Source organism: Oncorhynchus gorbuscha, unplaced genomic scaffold (assembly GCF_021184085.1).
Source record: "Oncorhynchus gorbuscha isolate QuinsamMale2020 ecotype Even-year unplaced genomic scaffold, OgorEven_v1.0 Un_scaffold_2834, whole genome shotgun sequence".
Lineage (NCBI taxonomy): Eukaryota > Metazoa > Chordata > Actinopteri > Salmoniformes > Salmonidae > Oncorhynchus > Oncorhynchus gorbuscha.
In genome coordinates, this window is record NW_025747235.1 from 33,060 (window position 1) to 57,643 (window position 24,584).

The 24,584-nt window shown below is 47.3% G+C and overlaps 1 pseudogene; it reads right to left on the bottom strand.

Moving 5' to 3' along the window:
- LOC124026853 overlaps window positions 1–24,363 on the bottom strand; it is a 42,192-nt pseudogene extending 17,829 nt beyond the window's left edge.
- Window positions 24,364–24,584: the final 221 nt, after the last annotated feature.

A 24,584-nucleotide genomic window follows, 5' to 3' on the forward strand; every position in this document is an offset into this window, starting at 1 on the left:
TCCTGACCCTATGTAGCCAGGTCCCATCTACTATCCTTCTGACCCTATGTAGCCAGGTCTCATCTATTATCCTTCTGCCAGGTCCCATCTATCCTCCTCTGACCCTATGTAGCCTGGTCCCATCGACTTTTAACTCCTCACAACTGCAGTGGCCAAACCCAGAACACGTTTGTGCTCTGCTATTGTGCCTGGTGGACCATGCACATCCACCACAGTCTGACCTTCACTTCCTGATCACAGGCCACACCAAGTTTGCCCCCTACTGGTGCTTCGGCCTCATCGAGCAGCTCTTCAGAAAGACCAGAGTGAACGCTTTGTCTGAGATTGATGGTATTGTGAAGGACAGCACTGTGACAGGGATCAACATCCCACAGCTGGTTGGACTGGAGGATGGTACGGTGTTGCTGGCAACAACACCTGATGAAGCAGGACCAGCACTTCAGGTGAATATAATTTCCCTTGCATTGTATGAGGTCATTATTCTTGTTATGCAAGGTTGTAATATCTTCTCAATTATTTAGTCATTTCCTGTTTTACAGCTTCGATGCTCTGGAGCCTAGTGTTGTTGTCACCAGGGAGCGTTGGGACTCAGTAGGGACCAGGTTTCAGCTGCTGCGCAACACTGACATCATTCCTCCCAAACGAGCTTCAATGCCATACAGCACTCCTTCCGTGGCCTCCAACTGCTCTTAAACGCGAGTAAAACCAAATGCATGCTTTTCAACCGATCGCTGCCTGCACCCGCATGCCCGACTAGCATCACCACCCTGGATGGTTCCGGCCTTGAATATGTGGACATCTATAAGTACCTAGGTGTCTGGCTAGACTGTAAACTCTCCTTCCAGACTTATATCAAACATCTCCAATCGAAAATCAAATCAAGAGTCGGCTTTCTATTCCGCAACAAAGCCTCCTTCACTCACGCCGCCAAGCTTACCCTAGTAAAACTGACTATCCTACCGATCCTCGACTTCGGTGATGTCATCTACAAAATGGCTTCCAACACTCTACTCAGCCAACTGGATGCAGTCTATCACAGTGCCATCCGTTTTGTCACTAAAGAACCTTATACCACCCACCACTGCGACTTGTATGCTCTAGTCGGCTGGCCCTCACTACATATTCGTCGCCAGACCCACTGGCTCCAGGTCATCTACAAGTCCATGCTAGGTAAAGCTCCGCCTTATCTCAGTTCACTGGTCACGATGGCAACACCCATCCGTAGCACGCGCTCCAGCAGGTGTATCTCACTGATCATCCCTAAAGCCAACACCTCATTTGGCCGCCTTTCGTTCCAGTACTCTGCTGCCTGTGACTGGAACGAACTGCAAAAAAAATCGCTGAAGTTGGAGACTTTTATCTCCCTCACCAACTTCAAACATCAGCTATCCAAGCAGCTAACCGATCGCTGCAGCTGTACATAGTCTATTGGTAAATAGCCCACCCATTTTCACCTACCTCATTCCCATACTGTTTTTATACTGTTTTTTTTATTTATTTACTTTTCTGCTCTTTTGCACACCAATATCTCTACCTGTACATGATCATCTGATCATTTATCACTCCAGTGTTAATCTGCAAAATTGTATTATTCGCCTACCTCCTCATGCCTTTTGCACACATTGTATAAAGACTGCCCATTTTTTTCTACTGTGTTATTGATTTGTTAATTGTTTACTCCATGTGTAACTCTGTGTTGTCTGTTCACACTGCTATGCTTTATCTTGGCCAGGTCGCAGTTGCAAATGAGAACTTGTTCTCAACTAGCCTACCTGGTTAAATAAAGCTAAAATAAAAAATAAAAGATGGTCTGCCTGTACAGGCACCACCTGGACTGGACACAGCTTGACAAACGGATCTTTGAGAAGATCAGGGAGTTTTACAACAAAGAGGCTATGGACATCACATGCCCTGCATCAAAGTCAAGGGCAGGACAGAAACAGACTCTCCCTGAATATAGATTCCTTGTTCATGATTGGTTCAGACGGACCAGTCATCAGCACTATCTGCAGTGCCTCTATTCAAATCACTCTCCACTAACACACACACGCCATGCATTGCTGCTACTATCTATTTATTTTTATCCTGCTGCTCAGCCACTTTAACCCTGATTGTATTGTTGTAATCGGCTAAACTTTGAACATTGAGATAGTAAATGAATGACAGGAAATGAAAGAGACTGGGTTTTATGTGTTCCACTGGATGTCATAAGGTGAATGCACCAATTTGTAAGTCGCTCTGGATAAGAGCGTCTGCTAAATGACTTAAATGTAAATGTCTCTGTAGGAGGACAGATAGCTGTGGAATGTGTTGGGGGACGGGAGCAGGGCACCGTGTTGATACAGGGGAGACAGATGGACATCTGTGGATTAGGTGAAGGAGGGGTTGAGGTCAGGACAGAGATGTGTTGATACAGGGGAGACAGATGGACATCTGTGGATTAGGTGAAGGAGGGGTTGAGGTCAGGACAGAGATGTGTTGATACAGGGAGACAGATGGACATCTGTGGATTAGGGAAGGAGGGGTTGAGGTCAGGAGGTGAGGACAGAGATGTGTTGATACAGGGGAGACAGATGGACATCTGTGGATTAGGGGAAGGAGGGGTTGAGGTCAGGAGGTGAGGACAGAGATGTGTTGATACAGGGGAGACAGATGGACATCTGTGGATTAGGGAAGGAGGGGTTGAGGTCAGGAGGTGAGGACAGAGATGTGTTGATTGGACATCTGTAGATTAGGTGAAGGAGGGGTTGAGGTCAGGAGGTGAGGACAGGTCACCTGAAGGGAGTAATAAGGGTTTGGGATCTTGTTACTCTTTTCCTGTTAAATCATAAGAAGGATTGGAGAGAAGGAGAAATGTCTTAAGTGGGATATAAATACCTGGATGAGACAAATGTCTGAATTACAGAACCTTTGGGCAGAATTAAACTTGGTTAAAGCTTCTCTAGTGGTTATTTACCATGAACAATGCTGAACGGGTGGGGCTGGTTTAAGAGGGTGTGAACAATGCTGAATGGGCGGGGCTGGTTTAAGAGGGTGTGAACAATGCTGAATGGGCGGGGCTGGTTTAAGAGGGTGTGAACAATGCTGAACGGGTGGGGCTGGTTTAAGAGGGTGTGAACAATGCTGAACGGGTGGGGCTGGTTTAAGAGGGTGTGAACAATGCTGAACGGGTGGGGCTGGTTTAAGAGGGTGTGAACAATGCTGAACGGGTGGGGCTGGTTTAAGAGGGTGTGAACAATGCTGAACGGGTGGGGCTGGTTTAAGAGGGTGTGAACAATGCTGAACGGGTGTAGACAAAGGAGAGCTCTCCAGGAGGTTTACAAAAATATTCAAGGGACATTTTCTGAAAGGTGAGTTTACACATTTATCAACTTTCAAAGCAGAACTACTTTCCCATTGGTCCTCAAAGATGCAGTGTATGATATACCATTTTGTAGCTCTAAGTCTCTAGTTTTATCCAATGTATAAAGGTGAGGTCACACCTCTGCTCCCAATCATGACACACACCTGGACTTCATCATCACCTTGATTACCTTCCCTTTATTTATCTGTCAGTAGCCTAAATCATCAGGCAGTATTGGTTTTGTTCACGTTTGTACACGTCTCCTGTTTTGTTGCCTTGTTCAGGTGTATTAAACTCACCTTCTGCACCGGCTTCCTGACTCCAAACGTTACACACAGACATTGAGAGGCACACGCAGGTAAGGTAAAGCACACCCTGGGACAAAGAGCCAATCACAACGTCAGCTGAACAAAACCTGTTTCTGTTCACCTGCCAAATCCTTATAGAATTGTGAAACAGAACTGGGACCAGGCTTACAGTTAACAGTTCAGCTGCAGAACATCTTTTCAGCAACTCATTATCAGAACCACCTGTGTCTATCCAGTTTCCTCAAGTGGAAGGGAAACCTACAGGGCGGCAGGTAGCCTAGTGTCCTTCTGTAGCTCAGTTGGTAGAGCATGGCGCTTAGTGGTTAGACGGAGGGCCAGGGCCTAGTGGGTTAGAGCGGAGGGGCGGCAGGTTCGGAGGGCCAGGTAGACCACCGGCAGGTAGCCTAGTAGAATGTATGGTTACAGGGGCGGCAGGACTAGTGGTTAAGTCTCTTTGGATAAAAGCGTCTGCTAAATGGGCATATATTATTAGCCTAGTGGTTAGAGTTATTATATATATGGTTATGGAGGGGGCGGCAGGTAGCCTAGTGGTTAGGGAGGGGCGGCAGGTAGCCTAGTGGTTAGAGTGGAGGGGGCGGCAGGTTAGAGTGTAGGGGCGGCAGGTAGCCTAGTGGTTAGAGTGTAGGGGCGGTAGCAGGTAGCCTAGTGGTTAGAGTGGAGGGGCGGCAGGTAGCCTAGTGGTTAGAGTGTAGGGGGTAGCCTAGTGGTTAGGTGGAGCCTAGTGGTTAGAGTGGAGGGGCGGCAGGTAGCCTAGTGGTTAGAGTGGAGGGGCGGCAGGTAGCCTAGTGGTTAGAGTGGAGGGCGGCAGGTAGCCTAGTGGTTAGAGTGGAGGGGCCTAGCCTGGTGGTTAGAGTGGAGGGGCGGCAGGTAGCCCTAGTGGTTAGAGTGGAGGGGCGGCAGGTAGCCTAGTGGTTAGAGTGGAGGGCGGCAGGTAGCCTAGTGGTTAGAGGCGGCAGGTAGCCTAGTGGTTAGAGTGGGGGGCAGAGGGGTGGTTAGAGTGGAGGGGCGGCAGGTAGCCTAGTGGTTAGAGCGGAGGGCGGCAGGTAGCCTAGTGGTTAGAGTGTAGGGGCGGCAGGTAGCCTAGTGGTTAGAGTGGTTAGAGGGGCGGCAGGTAGCCTAGTGGTTAGAGTGGAGGGCGGCAGGTAGCAGGTAGCCTAGTGGTTAGAGTGGAGGGGCGGCAGGGTTAGCCTAGTGGTTAGAGTGGAGGGGCGGCAGGTAGCCTAGTGGTTAGAGGGAGGGGCGGCAGGTAGCCTAGTGGTTAGAGTGGAGGGCGGCTAGCCTGGTGGTTAGAGTGGAGGGGGCGGCAGGTAGCCTAGTGGTTAGAGTGGAGGGCGGCAGGTAGCCTAGTGGTTAGAGTGGAGGGCGGCAGGTAGCCTAGTGGTTAGAGTGGAGGGCGGCAGGTAGGAGGGTTAGAGTGGAGGGGCGGCAGGTAGCCTAGTGGTTAGAGTGGAGGGCGGCAGGTAGCCTAGCCTAGCCTGGGTTAGAGTGGAGGGGCGGCAGGTAGCCTAGTGGTTAGAGTGGAGGGGGGCGGCAGGTAGCCTAGTGGTTAGAGTGGAGGGGCGGCAGGTAGCCTAGTGGTTAGAGTGGAGGGGCGGCAGGTAGCCAGGTAGTGGTTAGAGCCAAGGGCCAGAAAGCGAAATGGTTCCTGGTACTTCAGAGCACAAAAACACCAACTCGACCAATGGCATAAATCAATTGTCAACTCCAGACACTACCCCACACATCTAGTCTCATACCTTATCTCCCCAAGGCCGAAGGAGGAGTGACTGGCACACAGACATTGTGGAATCCAGTAATTGGTTCCCCATTAATCACACCCTCCCTTCACGTGGTTTAAGAATGATATTCTGCATAGCACCAGGAACATGTGAAAGACCAGCCTGACCTCTCCCCTCTCTGGGCCCCAGGTGACTGAGTCCCAGCTGAGGGAAGAAGTGCAACTACCAGCACCAGAGTCCAAAGGGATACATTCTAATAAGTATCTCACATCAGCATATTATGCAGATAGGACCTCTTAATGATCTAAGTTACCCAACTCATTATGATTCTTCCACTTTCCAAGTGAAATAAAACACATTAAAAAAGAGACAGCTTAACATTGCACTCTACATTTTCCTTCAACACTTTACTTAAGTCCTGCAGTTCTACGCATTGTACAGCTTTATTACTGGTTATAAGCATGTTTATAATGTGCCTTTATATTGTATTATAACATCATAATGCATTACTAATGCTTTACCATATCCCAGGCCAGAGAGCTCCAGTTCCAGTCCTCTCACCTTGCTGGTTTAACATGTCATAAGACTTTATGTTTTATAACAGCATCATAAGGCATTACTAATGTTCAGCTCCATTACAGGTTCTCTCATCTCACCTTTCTACTGAGGTCAGGGAAGGTGTTACTCTGGTAGGGGAAGGAGGGGTCGTCCACGATGTGCCAGTGGAAAACATTGAACTTGTTGTAGGACATCGCATCCTAGTAAACAAGGATAAGGATCTGAAGTGAGTATCATTTATATTTACCCAGTCCGTGTCAGATTAAGCCTAGTCCAGGACTAAAAATCATTCAATGGAAATTCACCATTCAAAGTGCTTTGTAGTCTAGGAGAACGCATAACGTGAGCTGAGAAACTGGACCTCAATGTTATAACTCAAATGTATATACAGAACCAGTCAAAAGTTTGGACACACCTACTCATTCAAGGGTTTTTCTTTATTTGTACTATTTTTCACATTGTAGAATAATATTGAAGACGTCAAAATTATAGAATAACAACACATATGGAATCATGTAGTAACCAAAACAAGTGTTAAACAAATCAAAATATATTTTAGATTCTTCAAAGTAGCCACCCTTTGCCTTGAGAGCTTTCAATGCTCTTGGTATTCTCTCAACCAGCTTCACCTGGAATGCTTTTCCAACAGTTTGGAAGGAGTTCTTACATATGCTGAACACTTGTTGGCTGCTTTTCCTTCACTCTGCGGTCCAACTCATCCCAAACCATCTCATTGGGTAGAGGCCAGGTCATCTGATGCACCACTCCATCACTCTCCTTCTTGGTCAAATAGCTTTTACACAGCCTGGAGGTATGTTGGGTCATTGTCCTGTTGATAAACAAATGATAGTTCCACTAATCGCAAACCAGATGGGATGGCGTATCGCTGCAGAATGATGTGGTATCCATGCTCATTAAGTGTGTCTTGAATTCTAAATAAATCACAGACAGTGTCACCAGCAAAGCATCCTCACACCTTCTCCTCCATGCTTCACGGTGGGAACCACACATGCGGCTACTCTTCGTCTCACAAAGACAAGGCAGTTGGAACCAAAAATCTCATCAGACCAAAAGGACAGAATTCCACCAGTCTAATGTCCATTACTCGTGTTTCTTGGCCCAAGCAAGTCTTCTTATTGGTGTCCTTTAGTAGTGGTTTCTTTGCAGCAATTTGACCATGAAGGCCTGATTCACACAGTCTCCTCTGAACAGTTGATGTTAAGATGTGTCTGTTACTTGAACTCTGTGAAACATTTATTTGGGCTACAATTTCTGAGGCTGGTAACTCTAATGAACTTATCCTCTGCAGCAGAGATAACTCTGGGTCTTCCATTGCTTGGCGGTCCTCGTGAGAGCCAGTTTCATCATAGTGCTTGATGATTTTTGCGACTACACTTAAAGAAACTTTCAAAGTTCTTGGAAATGTTCTGTATTGACTGACCTTCATGTCTGAAAGTAATGATGGATTGTTGTTTCTCTTTGCTTATTTGAGCTGTTCATGCCATAATATGGACTTGGCCTCTTACCAAATAGGGCTGGTTTTTATTTTATTTTACTAGGTAAGCTAGTTGAGAACAAGTTCTCATTTACAACTGCGACCTGGCCAAGATAAAGCAAAGCAGTGTGACACAAACAACAGAGTTACACATGGAATAAACAAACATACAGTCAATAACACAATAGAAAAAGTCTATATACAGTGTGTGCAAATAGCGTGGGTCTGGCGATGAATATGTAGCGAGGGCCAGCCGACTAGAGCAACTCTACCTTGTCACAACACAACTGATTGGCTCAAACTCATTAAGGAAAGAAATTCCACAAATTAACTTTTAACAAGGCACACCTGTCAATTGAAATGCACTCCATGTCACTACCTCATGAAGCTGGTTGAGAGAATGCTAAGAGTGTGCAAAGCTGTCATCAAGGCAAAGGGTGGCTACTTTGAGGAATCTAAAATGTATTTTGATTTGTTTAACACTTTTTTGGTTACTACATGATTCCATATGTGTTATTTCATAGGTTTGATGTCTTCACTATTATTCTACAATGTAGAAAATAGTCCAAATAAAGAAAAACCTTGGAAGGAGTAGATGTGTCCAAACTTTTGACTGGTACTGTATGTGTAAATATATATATCTTTACCAGGGTCTTCAGAATAGCGTGTAAAGGAAGGTAGTGACGTGACGTATCCAATAATATCCCTCGGAACTGGAAGCGGGGAAAGTCTTCTATCTCAGTCTCATTCACAAAATACTGAAATCAGATTGATAGAGAACTGAAATGATCACATCAAGTTTGATCCATTTATGCAAATCATATTGTTGGCAGCATGTTGACTGTTCAGTTCACACACACGCACACACACACACACACACACACACACACACACACACACCCCTTTTGGTGAGTAAAAATTGATTCAGATTGAAAACCCTATAACCCCTAAATTCAAATCAAATTTTATTTGACCTTACCACCAAAATCCTTAACCCTAATTATAACCCTAATTCCAACCCTAATAAACTTTTTAAAAGTGAAGAACGACCACAATGTCCTCACTAGTGAGTTTTTTTCCCCCTACTTGTGAGGACTTCTGGTATTCAGTAGTACAAGTACACACACAGTAGGCTACCTGGGCGGCAGGTAGGCTACCTGGGCGGCAGGTAGGCTACCTGGGCGGCAGGTAGGCTACCTGGGCGGCAGGTAGGCTACCTGGGCGGCAGGTAGGCTACCTGGGCGGCAGGTAGGCTACCTGGGCGGCAGGTAGGCTACCTGGGCGGCAGGTAGGCTACCTGGGCGGCAGGTAGGCTACCTGGGCGGCAGGTAGGCTACCTGGGCGGCAGGTAGGCTACCTGGGCGGCAGGTAGGCTACCTGGGCGGCAGGTAGGCTACCTGGGCGGCAGGTAGGCTAGTGGTTAGTGAGTTGGACGTTACCGAAAGGTTGCAAGATCGATTCCCTGAGCTGACAAGGTAAAAATCTGTAGTGCTGCCCCTGAACAAGGTAGTTATTTTCAATGACAGCCTAGGAACATTGGGCTAAGAATTTGTTCTTAACCGACTTGCCCAGTGAAATAAAGGTAAAATAAAATAAAACACACAATGTTGACTGTTCAGTTATGACTTACCTCCCCAAAGTCATCTTGGTAGACCAGCTGACTGAATGACTCCAAACCTGTTATTTACCAGAGGACATGTGGTTACATCAAAGGACATCATTGATCATATTGATCACTGATTTCTAAACACTTGTGTTTCTACCTCTGAGTGCTCCCCATACCGTCTCAGCCCTCAGTGCTGCCTGGCCCGAACACACACTCAGCTTGTCTATAACACAAGAAAGAAAGATTCAAATCAGCCTTGTGTATTCAGAAGTGTAAAGTAACTCATTACAAATACTCACGTTACTGTAATTTAGTAACTTTTCAGAGTACTCGTATTTTTCAAAGTCAGTCATTTTTACTACTACTGGAATAAAATCTAATTAAAGTAGAAGTACTTCTACTGAAGTAGGATATTTCAGTACTCTTTCTGAACAATGTGAGTCAAATCAAATTTATTTGTCACATACACATGGTTAGCAGATGTTAATGCGAGTGTAGCGAAATGCTTGTGCTTCTAGTTCCGACAATGCAGTGATAACCAACAAGTAATCTAACTAACAATTCCAAAACTACTGTCTTATACACAGTGTAAGGGGATAAGGAATATGTACATAAGGATAAATGAATGAGTGATGGTACAGAGCAGCATACAGTAGATGGTATCGAGTACAGTATATACATATGAGATGAGTGTGTAGACAAAGTAAACAAAGTGGCATAGTTAAAGTGGCTAGTGATACATGTATTACATAAGGATGCAGTCAATGATGTAGAGTACAGTATATACGTATGCATATGAGATGAATAATGTAGGGTAAGTAACATTATATAAGGTAGCATTGTTTAAAGTGGCTAGTGATATATTTACATCATTTCCCATCAATTCCCATTATTAAAATGGCTGGAGTTGGGTCAGTGTCAATGACAGTGTGTTGGCAGCAGCCACTCAATGTTAGTGGTGGCTGTTTAACAGTCTGATGGCCTTGAGATAGAAGCCGTTTTTCAGTCTCTCGGTCCCAGCTTTGATGCACCTGTACTGACCTCGCCTTCTGGATGATAGCGGGGTGAACAGGCAGTGGTTCGGGTGGTTGATGTCCTTGATGATCTTTATGGCCTTCCTGTAACAACGGTTGGTGTAGGTGTCCTGGAGGGCAGGTAGTTTGCCCCCGGTGATGCGTTGTGCATTCCTCACTACCCTCTGGAGAGCCTTACGGTTGAGGGCGGAGCAGTTGCCGTACCAGGCGGTGATACAGCCCGCCAGGATGCTCTCGATTGTGCATCTGTAGAAGTTTGTGAGTGCTTTTGGTGACAAGCCAAATTTCTTCAGCCTCCTGAGGTTGAAGAGGCGCTGCTGCGCCTTCTTCACGACGCTGTCAGTGTGAGTGGACCAATTCAGTTTGTCTGTGATGTGTATGCCGAGGAACTTAAAACTAGCTACCCTCTCCACTACTGTTCCATCGATGTGGATAGGGGGGTGTTCCCTCTGCTGTTTCCTGAAGTCCACAATCATCTCCTTAGTTTTGTTGACGTTGAGTGTGAGGTTATTTTCCTGACACCACACTCCGAGGGCCCTCACCTCCTCCCTGAAGGCCGTCTCGTCGTTGTTGGTAATCATGCCTACCACTGTTGTCGTCCGCAAACTTGACGATTGAGTTGGAGGCGTGCGTGGCCACGCAGTCGTGGGTGAACAGGGAGTACAGGAGAGGGCTCAGAACGCACCCTTGTGGGGCCCCCGTGTTGTAATTGTAAAGTGACTGTTCCACTGGATGTCATAAGGTGAATGCACCAATTTGTAAGTCGCTCTGGATAAGAGCGTCTGCTAAATGACTTAAATGTAAATGTTAAATGAGGATCAGCGGGGAGATGATGTTGCCTACCCTCACCACCTGGGGGCGGCCCGTCAGGAAGTCCAGTACCCAGTTGCACAGGGCGGGGTCGAGACCCAGGGTCTCGAACTTGATGACGAGCTTGGAGGGTACTATGAGAAGGACATTGAGTGAGGGGGTGAGTGAATGAACTTAGTTCCTACATTCATTTCAGTGAAAAGGGGAGTTTGAGTGAGGGGGTGGGTGAGCCGAGGGGGTGGGTGAGCCGAGGGGGTGGGGTGAGCCGAGGGGGTGGGGTGAGCCGAGGGGAGAGTCGAGGGGATGGGTGAGTCGAGGGGATGGGTGAGGGGATGGGTGAGTGAGCGAGGGGATGGGTGAGTGAGCGAGGGATGGGTGAGTGAGCGAGGGATGGGTGAGTCGAGGGATGGGTGAGGGGATGGGTGAGCGAGGGGGTGGGTGAGCGAGGGGGTGGGTGAGCGAGGGGGTGGGTGAGCGAGGGGTGGGTGAGCGAGGGGTGGGTGAGCGAGGGGGTGGGTGAGCGAGGGGTGGGTGAGCGAGGGGTGGGTGAGCGAGGGGGTGGGTGAGCGAGGGGTGGGTGAGCGAGGGGGTGGGTGAGCGAGGGGGTGGGTGAGCGAGGGGTGGGTGAGCGAGGGGGTGGGTGAGCGAGGGGGTGGGCGAGCGAGGGGGTGAGCGAGCGAGGGGGTGAGCGAGCGAGGGGGTGAGCGGCGAGGGGGTGGGTGAGCGAGGGGGTGGGTGAGCGAGGGGGGGTGAGCGAGGGGGTGGGTGAGCCAGTGAGGGGTGGGTGAGCCAGTGAGGGGTGGGTGAGCCAGTGAGGGGTGGGTGAGCCAGTGAGGGGGTGGGTGAGCCAGTGAGGGGTGGGTGAGCCAGTGAGGGGGGTGGGTGAGCCAGTGAGGGGGTGGGTGAGCCAGTGAGGGGTGGGTGAGCGAGGGGGTGGGTGAGCGAGGGGTGGGTGAGCGAGGGGTGGGTGGGTGAGCGAGGGGGTGGGTGAGCGAGGGGGGGTGGGTGAGCGAGGGGGGTGGGTGAGCCAGTGAGGGGTGGGTGAGCCAGTGAGGGGGTGGGTGAGCCAGTGAGGGGGGGGTGAGCCAGTGAGGGGTGGGTGAGCCAGTGAGGGGGTGGGTGAGTCAAGGGGATGGGTGAGTCAAGGGATGGGTGAGTCAAGGGGATGGGTGAGTCAAGGGGATGGGTGAGTCAAGGGGATGAGCGAGTGGGGGGTGGGTGAGCGAGTGAGGGGTGGGTGAGCGAGTGAGGGGTGGGTGAGCCAGTGAGGGGTGGGTGAGCCAGTGAGGGGGTGGGTGAGCCAGTGAGGGGTGGGTGAGTCAAGGGTGGGTGAGTCAAGGGGTGGGTGAGTCAAGGGGTGGGTGAGTCAAGGGGTGGGTGAGTCAAGGGGTGGGTGAGTCAAGGGGTGGGTGAGTCAAGGGGTGGGTGAGCGAGGGGATGGGTGAGTCAAGGGGTGGGTGAGTCAAGGGGGTGGGTGAGTGAGGGGATGGGGTGGGTGAGTGAGGGGATGGGGTGGGTGAGTGAGTAAGGGGTGGGTGAGCCGAGGGTGGGTGAGCCCAGGGGGTGGGTGAGCCCAAGGGGTGGGTGAGCCCAAGGGGTGGGTGAGCCCAGGGGTGGGTGAGCCCAGGGGGGTGGGTGAGCCCAGGGGTGGGTGAGCCCAGGGGGTGGGTGAGTGAGCCGAGGGGGTGGGTGAGTGAGCCGAGGGGGTGGGTGAGTGAGCCGAGGGGGTGGGTGAGTGAGCCGAGGGGGTGGGTGAGTGAGCCGAGGGGGTGGGTGGGTGAGCCGAGGGGGTGGGTGAGGGAGGGAACTTCATTCATTTCCTCTCTTCCTTTTTCAATGTGATGATTAACGACGTTCAGGTTCAGACATACCAATTCACTTATTATCAATATAAAGTTGTTTTTATTTTAAAGAACATGTCAAACTCATTCCACAGAGGGCTGAGTGTCTGTGGGTTTTCGCTCCACCCTTGTACTTGATTGATTAATTATGGTCACTAATTAGTAAGGAACTCACCACACCTGGTTGTCTAGGTTCTAAAAAAACAAAAACCCGCAAACACTCCTCCCTCCATGGAATGAGTTTGCCACCCCTGTTTTAAAGGGTAGGACGTGTTGGTTCCACTTTTCTGGGCTCTGTTATTTACTGAACAAATAAGGAATACTCAAAATGTGCACTTATAAGTCAGATCTTAATCAAAATACAGCTGTAGACAGAAGTCAAAGATCAAACATCAGACATACAACTGATGTCTCTCCAGAGTTCTGCCCCGAACAAAAGACTGGATCTTATATACCCGAGGTCACACCTTATGGTGCCATCTCCTATGTCAAACCCTGCATGTGCAGCTCAAAGAACAAGTTATTCTTAACACAAGGTGTCTGAGAACCTGTCTCAGTGGCGTGCAAATCTGCCCTTGTTTCAGAGAAAAACAGACACTGTCTCGCTCTCACTCCCTTTTCTCACAGACGCAGGGCTGCGCGTTTTGGCAGAGAGCTAGACACAGACAGAGGCCTCAATATTCAGCTATACGGTGAGCATAAGTACAATGGCATGTAAGCAAATTAACAAAAACATAATCAATGGAGGGGTTCTTCAGAAGACCCCCATAATCAATGGAGGGGGTCTTCAGAAGAACCCCATAATCAATGGAGGGGGTCTTCAGAAGAACCCCATAATCCATTTGAATCCTTCAGAAGCATGAGTTTTTACTCACCACTAAGTGTGTGTTAGTAACTTAGTTGTAATAGCAATCTGGTTACCTATAACTACAAACATAATTTTTGTGCATATTTATTAATTTATATCCGGATATCTTCTACACTACCCATAATGCACTATTTCTCAACGTCATATGGAGACACAAGAAGAAGGGAAGGGGTGTGGGGGTATAGGTACGTCTCTCTCCAGAATACGCTCTGTCTCCAGCTCATTTGTGCACCATCATTGTTTAATTGTGTGAATTGTTTTAACTTTGTTACATAATGTTTGTTATATATTTTAGTTGAGCACGCATGAGGAACACCTGGCTTGAGTGCAAATGTAGCAATTGGAGGATGTGTGAAATAGTATTTCTGATGGTTTTAAACTAATAAAAAGCATGAGCTGGCGCACACGCCCCAAAACAGTTGGTAGAGGTGCTGACTAAGGGCAGTAAAAGTGTAGGTTATGAAAATAAATAAGGAGAGTAGGACACTGTATACAAACTATCCATCGCTGTGCCTTCTTCAGGGTGAATGAATGCTTGAACCAGGTTATGTACAGTGCAATGAATGCAACCAATGACAATAGTGAGGGGTGTCTCATAGTTATCAAGATGATGATTGTTAAGATAATTAATTGCTAAGACAATAGTTTACAGCATGTTGGACATATTAGTAATAACATCAGCAGATTAATTTAAGGTACAATACCAGTCAAAGGTTTTTGAACACCTACTCATGAGTTTATTTTTTTACTATTTCTACATTGTAGAATAATAGTGAGGACATCAAAACTAATGCTAACTATCTGCTAAATTGTAATTATTTGCTCCTATGGCCCATGTATTGCCTACCTCCTCATGCCTTTTGCACACACTGTATATAGACTTTCTTTTTTCTACTGTGTCATTGACTTGTTTGTTACATTTACATTACATTTAAGTCATTTAGCAGACGCTCTTATCCAGAGCGACTTACAAATTGGTGCATTCACCTTATGACATCCAGGGGGACAGTCACTTAACAATAGTGCATCTAAAACTTAGGGGGGGTGGGGTGAGAGGGATTACTTAACCTATCCTAGGTATTCCTTAAAGAGGTGGGGTTTCAGGTGTCTCCGGAAGGTGGTGATTGACTCCGCTGTCCTGGCGTCGTGAGGGAGTTTGTTCCACCATTGGGGGGCCAGGGCAGCGAACAGTTTTGACTGGGCTGAGCGGGAGCTGTACTTCCTCAGTGGTAGGGAGGCGAGCAGGCCAGAGGTGGATGAACGCAGTGCCCTTGTTTGGGTGTAGGGCCTGATCAGAGCCTGGAGGTACTGAGGTGCCGTTCCCCTCACAGCTCCGTAGGCAAGCACCATGGTCTTGTAGCGGATGCGAGCTTCAACTGGAAGCCAGTGGAGAGAACGGAGGAGCGGGGTGACGTGAGAGAACTTGGGAAGGTTGAACACCAGACGGGCTGTGGCGTTCTGGATGAGTTGAAGGGGTTTAATGGCACAGGCAGGGAGCCCAGCCAACAGCGAGTTGCAGTAATCCAGACGGGAGATGACAAGTGCCTGGATTAGGACCTGCGCCGCTTCCTGTGTGAGGCAGGGTCGTACTCTGCGGATGTTGTAGAGCATGAACCTACAGGAACGGGCCACCGCCTTGATGTTAGTTGAGAACGACAGGGTGTTGTCCAGGATCACGCCAAGGTTCTTGGCGCTCTGGGAGGAGGACACAATGGAGTTGTCGACCGTGATGGCGAGATCATGGAACGGGCAGTCCTTCCCCGGGAGGAAGAGCAGCTCCGTCTTGCCGAGGTTCAGCTTGAGGTGGTGATCCGTCATCCACACTGATATGTCTGCCAGACATGCATAGCAATGATCTGCATAGCAATGATAAGAGAGACCATGTGAGGTTATGACAGAGCCAAGTGACTTGGTGTATAGCGAGAATAGGAGAGGGCCAAGAACAGAGCCCTGGGGGACACCAGTGGTGAGAGCGCGTGGTGAGGAGACAGATTCTCGCCACGCCACCTGGTAGGAGCGACCTGTCAGGTAGGACGCAATCCAAGCGTGGGCCGCGCCGAGATGCCCAACTCGGAGAGGGTGGAGAGGAGGATCTGATGGTTCACAGTATCGAAGGCAGCCGATAGATCTAGAAGGATGAGAGCAGAGGAGAGAGTTAGCTTTAGCAGTGCGGAGCGCCTCCGTGATACAGAGGAGAGCAGTCTCAGTTGAATGACTAGTCTTGAAACCTGACTGATTTGGATCAAGAAGGTCATTCAGAGAGAGATAGCGGGAGAGCTGGCCAAGGACGGCACGTTCAAGAGTTTTGGAGAGAAAAGAAAGGGATACTGGTCTGTAATTGTTGACATCGGAGGGATCGAGTGTAGGTTTTTTCAGAAGGGTGCAACTCTCGCTCTCTTGAAGACGGAAGGGACGTAGCCAACGGTCAGGGATGAGTTGATGAGCGAGGTGAGGTAAGGAGAAGGTCTCCGGAAATGGTCTGGAGAAGAGAGGAGGGGATAGGGTCAAGCGGGCAGGTTGTTGGGCGGCCGGCCGTCACAAGACGCGAGATTTCATCTGGAGAGAGAGGGAGAAAGAGGTCAGAGCACAGGGTAGGGCAGTGTGAGCAGAACCAGCGGTGTCGTTTGACTTAGCAAACAAGGATCGGATGTCGTCGACCTTCTTTTCAAAATGGTTGACGAAGTCATCTGCAGAGAGGAGGAGGGGGGGGCGGAGGATTCAGGAGGGAGGAGAAGGTGGCAAAGAGCTTCCTAGGGTTAGAGGCAGATGCTTGGAATTTAGCGTGGTAGAAAGTGGCTTTAGCAGCAGAGACAGAGGAGGAAAATGTAGAGAGGAGGGAGTGAAAGGATGGCAGGTCCGCAGGGAGGCGAGTTTTCCTCCATTTCCGCTCGGCTGCCCGGAGCCCTGTTCTGTGAGCTCGCAATGAGTCATCGAGCCACGGAGCGGGAGGGGAGGACCGAGCCGGCCTGGAGGATAGGGGACATAGAGAGTCAAGGGATGCAGAGAGGGAGGAGAGGAGGGTTGAGGAGGCAGAATCAGGAGATAGGTGGGAGAAGGTTTGAGCGGAGGAAGAGATGATAGGATGGAAGAGGAGAGAGTAGCGGGGAGAGAGAGCGAAGGTTGGGACGGCGCGATACCATCCGAGTAGGGGCAGTGTGGGAGGTGTTGGATGAGAGCGAGAGGGAAAAGGATACAAGGCAGTGGTCGGAGACTTGGAGGGGAGTTGCAATGAGGTTAGTGGAAGAACAGCATCTAGTAAAGATGAGGTCGAGCGTATTGCCTGCCTTGTGAGTAGGGGGAAGGTGAGAGGGTGAGGTCAAAAGAGGAGAGGAGTGGAAAGAAGGAGGCAGAGAGGAAAGAGTCAAAGGTAGACGTGGGGAGGTTAAAGTCGCCCAGAACTGTGAGAGGTGAGCCGTCCTCAGGAAAGGAGCTTATCAAGGCATCAAGCTCATTGATGAACTCTCCGAGGAACCTGGAGGGCGATAAATGATAAGGATGTTAAGCTTGAAAGGGCTAGTAACTGTGACAGCATGGAATTCAAAGGAGGCGATAGACAGATGGGTAAGGGGAGAAAGAGAATGACCACTTGGGAGAGATGAGGATCCCGGTGCCACCACCCCGCTGACCAGACGCTCTCGGGGTGTGCGAGAACACGTGGGCGGAGGAAGAGAGAGCAGTAGGAGTAGCAGTGTTGTCTGTGGTGATCCATGTTTCCGTCAGTGCCAAGAAGTCGAGGGACTGGAGGGAGGCATAGGCTGAGATGAACTCTGCCTTGTTGACCGCAGATTGGCAGTTCCAGAGGCTACCGGAGACCTGGAACTCCACGTGGGTCGTGCGCTGGGACCACCAGAGTAGGGTGGCCGCGGCCACGCGGTGAGGAGCGTTTGTATGGTCTGTGCAGAGAGGAGAGAACAGGGATAAACAGACACATAGTTGACAGGCTACAGAAGAGGCTACGCTAATGCAAAGGAGATTGGAATGACAAGTGGACTACACGTCTCGAATGTTCAGAAAGTTAAGCTACGTAGCAAGAATCTTATTGACTAAAATGATTAAAATGATACAGTACTGCTGAAGTAGGCCAGCTGGCAGTGGGTGCGTTGTTGACACTACACTAATCAAGTCGTTCCGTTGAGTGTAATAGTTTCCGCAGTGTTGCTATTCGGGGCTAGCAGGCTAGCTAGCAGTGTTGTTTACGTTACGTTGCGTTAAAAGAACGACAATAGATGGCTAGCGAACCTAGAAAATCGCTCTAGACTACACAATTATCTTTGATACAAAGACGGCTATGTAGCTAGCTAAGTAGCTAGCTACGATCAAACAAATCAAACCGTTGTACTGTAATGAAATGAAGTGAAAATGTGATACTACCTGTGAGTGCGACCGGGTAGTTGAGTTCTATACAGAAGACGTTGGCTAGCGTTGGCTAGCTGTTGGCTAGCTAGCAGAGTCACCTACGTTAAGGACGACAAATAGCTGGCTAGCTAACCTCGGTAAATTAAGATAATCACTCTAAGACTACACACTCTAAACCTAAACAACACAATTATCTTGGATACGATGATACGAAGACAGCAAAGACAGCTATGTAGCTAGCTAACACTAAACTAATCAAGTCGTTCAGTTGAGTGTAATAGTTTCTCCAGTGCAGCTAATCAGTGGACGTTAGCTAGCTGGCTAGTGAAGACTACGTTAGGACGGCGAAATACGATAATTACGCAATTATCTTTGATACAAAGACGGCTATGTAGCTAGCTGAGAAGAAATTGCTAAGATAAGACAAATCAAACCGTTGTGATATAATGAAATATAATGAAAAAGTTATACTACCCGTTGGAGCGACGTGCAGATGCGACCACTCGCTCCAACCGGAACCGGAAGTTCCGTGTTATTGGCTTGTTTATTGTTTACTCCATGTGTAACTGTAAACACCCTTTGCTTTGATGACAGCTTTGCAAAATCTTGTCATTCTCTCAACCAGCTTCACCTGGAATGCTTTTCCAACAGTCTTGAAGGAGTTCCCACATATGCTGAGCACTTGTTGGCTGCTTTTCCTTCACTCTGTGGTCCATCTAAATTTGGTTGAGGTCAGGTGATTCTGGAGGCCAGGTCATCTGATGCAGCACTCCATCACTCTCCTTCTTGGTCAAATAGCAATTACACAGCCTGGAGGTATGTTGGGTCATTGTCCTGTTGAAAAACAAATGATAGTTCCACTAATCGCAAAACCAGATGGGATGGCGTATCGCTGCAGAATGCTGTGGTAGCCATGCTGGTAACGTGTGCCTTGAATCCTAAATAAATGACAGTCACCAGCCATGGACCCCCACACCATCTCCTCCATGCTTCAGGGTGTGAACCACACACCATCTCCTCCATGCTTCAGGGTGTGAACCTCACACCATCTCCTCCATGCTTCAGGGTGTGAACCTCACACCATCTCCTCCATGCTTCAGGGTGTGAACCTCACACCATCTCCTCCATGCTTCAGGGTGTTAACCTCACACCATCTCCTCCATGCTTCAGGGTGTGAACCACACGTGGAGGTCATCCGTTCACTTACTCTCAAAGACACGGAGGTTGATACCTAAACTCTGAAATGTGGACTCAGACAAAAAGGACAGAATTCCACCGGTCTAATGTCCATTGCTTGTGTTTCTTGGCCCAAGCAAATCTTCTTCTTATTGGTGTCCTTTAGTAGTGGTTTCTTTGCAGCAATTTGACCATGAAGGCCTGGTTCACACAGTCTCCTCTGAACAGTTGACGTTGAGATATGTCTGTTACTTGAACTCGAGGCATTTATTTGGGCTGCAATTTCTGAGGCGGGTAACTAATGAACTTATCCTCTGCAGCAGAGGTAACTCTGGGTCTTCCTTTCCTGTGGCAGTCCTCATGAGAGCCAGTTTCATCATAGCGCTTGATGGTTTTTGCAACTGCACAAATTTTCCAGATTGACTGACCTTCATGTCTTAAAGTAATGATGGACTGTTGTTTCTCTTTGCTTATTTGAGCTGTTCTTGCCATAATATGGACTTGGTATTTTACCAAAGAGGGCCATCTTCTGTATACCACCCCTACCTTGTCACAACACAACTGATTGGTTAAAACGCATTAAGGAAAGAAATTCCACAAATGAACTTTTAACAAGGCACACCTGTGAATTGAAATGCATTCCAGGTGACAACCTCATGAAGGTGGTTGAGATAATGCCAAGAGTGTGCAAAGCTGTCCTCAAGGCAAAGGGTGGCTACTTTGAAGAATCTCAAAAATATTTTAATTTGTTTAACACTTTTTTGGTTACTACATATCCATATGTGTTATTTCATAGTTTGTGTCTTCACAAATAGATAAATATATATAAAATAAAGAAAACCCCTGGAATGAGTACGTGTCCAAACTTTTGACTGTTACTTCTCTGCAAAAATCTGGGTAAAATATTGAAAGGAAAGTGAGTATTATTCGATAATTTGCAAATAAATTCATAAAAAATCCTACAATATGATTTTCTGGATTTTTTTTCTCATTTTGTCTGTCATAGTTGAAGTGTACCTATGATAAAAATTACAGGCCTCTCTCGTCTTTAAGTGAGAGAACTTGCACAATTGGTGGCTGACTAAATACTTTTTGGCCCCCCTGTATACTAATGCAAATTCATCATTACGTGTAACATTTATTTTTTATACATTTTTTATTTCACCTTTATTTAACTAGGTAGGCTAGTTGAGAACACCTTTATTTAACCAGGTAGGCTAGTTGAGAACACCTTTATTTAACCAGGTAGGCTAGTTGAGAACAATCTCTTATTTACAACTGCGACCTGGCCAAGATAAAGCATAGCAGTGTGAACAGACAACAGAGTTACACATGGAGTAAACAGACAAGTCAATAACACAGTAGAAAAAAATAGTCTATATACATTGTGTGCAAAAGGCATGAGGAGGTAGGCGAATAATTACAATTTTGCAGATTAACACTGGAGTGAAATGATCAGATTGTCATGTACAGGTAGAGATACTGGTGTGCAAAAGAGCAGAAAAGTAAATTAATAAAAACAGTATGGGGATGAGGTAGGTAAAATTGGTGGGCTATTTACCGATGGACTATGTACAGCTGCAGCGATCGGTTAGCTACTCAGATAGCAGATGTTTGAAGTTGGTGAGGGAGATAAAAGTCTCCAACTTCAATGATTTTTGCAATTCATTCCAGTCACAGGCAGCAGAGAACTGGAAGGAAAGGCGGCAAAATGAGGTGTTGGCTTTAGGGATGATCAGTGAGATACACCTGCTGGACCGCATGCTATGGGTGGGTGTTGCCATCGTGACCAGTGAACTGAGATAAGGCGGAGCTTTACCTGCATGGACTTGTAGATGACCTGGAGCCAGTGGGTCTTGCGACGAATAAGTAAGAGCAGTTGGAGGCCACGGAAGCTCGTTTGGAGGTTAGATAGCACAGTGTCCAAGGAAGGGCCAGAAGTATACAGAATGGTGTTCGCTGCATAGAGGTGGATCAGGGAATCGCCCGCAGCAAGAGCAACATCATTGATATATACAGAGAAAAGAGTCGGCCCGAGAATTGAACCCTGTGGCACCCCCATAGAGACTGCCAGAGGACCAGACAACATGCCCTCCGATTTGACACACTGAACTCTGTCTGCAAAGTAGTTGGTGAACCAGGAAAGGCAGTCATTAGAAAAACCGAGGCTACAGAGTCTGCCGATAAGAATATGGTGATTGACAGAGTCGAAAGCCTTGGCGAGGTCGATGAAGACGGCTGCACAGTACTGTCTTTTATCGATGGCAGTTATGATATCCTTTAGTACCTTGAGCGTGGCTGAGGTGCACCCGTGACCGGCTCGGAAACTAGATTGCAGAGCGGAGAAGGTATGATGGGATTCGAGATGGTCAGTGATCTGTTTGTTGACTAGGCTTTCGAAGACCTTAGATAGGCAGGGCAGGATGGATATAGGTCTGTAACAGTTTGGGTCCAGGGTGTGTCCCCCTTTGAAGAGGGGGATGACTGTGGTAGCTTTCCAATCCTTGGGGATCTCAGACGATATGAAAGAGAGGTTGAACAGGCTGGTAATAGGGGTTCAATGGTGGCGGATAGTTTCAGAAATAGGAGGGTCCAGATTGTCAAGATATTAGTAAAACATTTAAATGTGTTAACCCGAACAAGGCTGCCAGCCCAGATGGCAACCCCAGCCGCGCCCTCAGAGCATGCACAGATTAGCTGGCTGGTGTGTTTACGGACATTCAATCAATCCCTATCCCAGTCTGTTGTCCCCACATGCTTCAAGATGGCCACCATTGTTCCTGTACCAAAGAATGAAAAGATAACTGAACAAAAAGACTACCACCCCGTATCACTTACTTCTGTCATCATGAAGTGCTTTGAGAGACTAGTCAACAAAACTAAGGAGACGATTGTGAACTTCAGGAAACAGCAGAGGGAGCACCCCCTATCCACATCGATGGAACAGCAGTGGAGACGGCAAACTACCTGCCCTCCAAGACACCTACACCACCCGATGTCACAGGAAGGCCAAAAAGATCATCAAGGACATCAACCACCCAAGACACTGCCTGTTCACCCCGCTATCATCCAGAAGGCGAGGTCAGTACAGGTGCATCAAAGCTGGGAATGAGAGACTGAAAAAATAGTTTATCTTAAGGCCACCAGACTGCTAAACAGCAATCACTAACTCAGAGAGGCTGCTGCCTACATTGAGACCCAATCACCGGGTCTCTAGTCACCGGATCACTAGTCACTTTATACAATGCACTCTAAATAATGACACTTTAATAGTGTTTAAATATCTTGCATTACTCATATCACATGTACAGTGGGGAGAACAAGTATTTGATAACCTGCAAAATCAGCAGTGTTTCCCACTTACAAAGCAAGTGTACCCATGATAAAAATGACAGACCTCTACATGCTTTGTAAGTAGGAAAACCTGCAAAATCGGTAGTGTATCAAATACTTGCTCTTCCCACTGTATATACTGTATTTTATACCATCTACTGCACCTTGCCTATGCCGCTCGGCCACGGCTCATCCATTTACTTATTCTCATTCACCCCTTTAGATTTGTGTGTATTAGGTAGTTGTTGTGAATTTATTAGATTATTTGTTAAATATTACTGCATTGTCGGAACTAGAAGTACAAGCATATCGCTACACTCGCATTAACATTTACTAACCATGTGTATGTGACAAATAAAATTAATAATAATAATAATAATAAGCCATTTAGCAGACGCTTTTATCCAAAGCGACTTACAGTCATGTGTGCATACATTCTACGTATGGGTGGTCCCGGGGATCGAACCCACTACCCTGGCGTTACAAGCGCCATGCTCTACCAACTGAGCTACAGAACATTATTATTATTATTATTATTAAAATTAGATTTGATTTATGTAAGTACTCTTTAAAAGTAACCAAATTACTTTTACTCTGAATACTTTTTTACATTAGCTACTTTTTACTTGAGTCTTTTTTTAAACCAGTAATTTTACTTCTACTGGAGAAGGATATTTCAGTAGTCTTTCACCACTACGTGTCTTTACTCTGCAGGGGCTGCACAGTGGAAGTTTCAGGACAGAGTGTGTTTTAGTGTTTCATCACTTACAGCTTTCTGAAGAGTCTGCGTCTGGATAGCCCTCACATTCTGCTCTCTCCACATGGACCACAACGGTGAAAGGGAACCTAAACCATTCATCGTGCTGTCTGGGTCTGGCTGAAACAAACACATGAACATAAACATCAATGAACATGATGAATTATGTGAAATAGCTCACCTGTACAACTCAAAAATCTAAAATAGTCATAAAATATGTGAAAACAACTTTGCAAGTCATGCAAATTCGTTACTCTCAAATATAACCAAATAAACTCTGCCTCTAATAAAGGTTAGGTCATTAAGCAGGCATATTCTTAAATGAATTACTTTTAAATCACAGGTGTTATGCAGTGTTGCTGGGGCTCTGCAGTGTTCATTGAACTAAAAGTCACATGCCACAATGAATAGGTACCAAACCAAAGGTACCTTTTGTTTTGCTCTACAATGGTTGGCAACATGGTTTTCAAAAAACAGAATACTCCCAACAACTGACCATGACCAATGAATGATGAGGACTGATTCACATAACTTAAAACTGTTATCCATTTATTTCAAATGTTTTGTTATTACCTGCCCTATAATCCGTGAAGATGAGCGGGAAGTATCTCTCGAAAGCCGAGTCCAGAAGAGAACAACCGGGTTGAGCGGATGATCCACTAGAGTACTGAAAAATAAACTCCCGTGGATTTAGTGTGTATCGGGCCATGGAAGAGCTGATCTTCTGAGGCATCGGCCACACCGCATCCACGTAGACTACAGAGAAGGACATGAACAAACCATGAACCAAAGCCATTGTTTATAACAACGCCTGGAGTTGGAGATAGTTTTCTCTTCCATTGTATCACGTGAGTCTATAATGTCAAATTGGTGTTCTTGCGGATGTACAGTCTGCTGGACGGTCCTGGCGTTCAAAGGAGGAAGACTGAACTGGAAAAGAGTCACGTGATATAGGCAGACGCTTTAGACTCAAACAAATCACGTGATCAGGTGTGAATCCCACGTTCGAGTTCCGGTCCAAACGCAAAGTAAACAGTCCTAAAACCCCCAGCACTTAAATTACGTTTTTACCTCGTCAGATCCAAGTCTACTTTAAAATGTTCCTTGCCCAAGAAAGGGAGAATGATGATCTGAGAGGCAACGTCCTTAGTGGAAATGTTGAAGTTGAGCTTAAAAACAGCCATACTAAAAACTATGAATGTACCTGGCAAGCTAACGTAGCTAGCTAGCGCTCCTGTCAGGTAACGTTACCCATCTCTGGCTAGCTAGTTGTATAGTTTACGCCTTTTGTTTGTTTGCTTTGGCACCTTTCAACACCCTGCATTATCACATTCATGCATGCAAAACACTCACTTACACT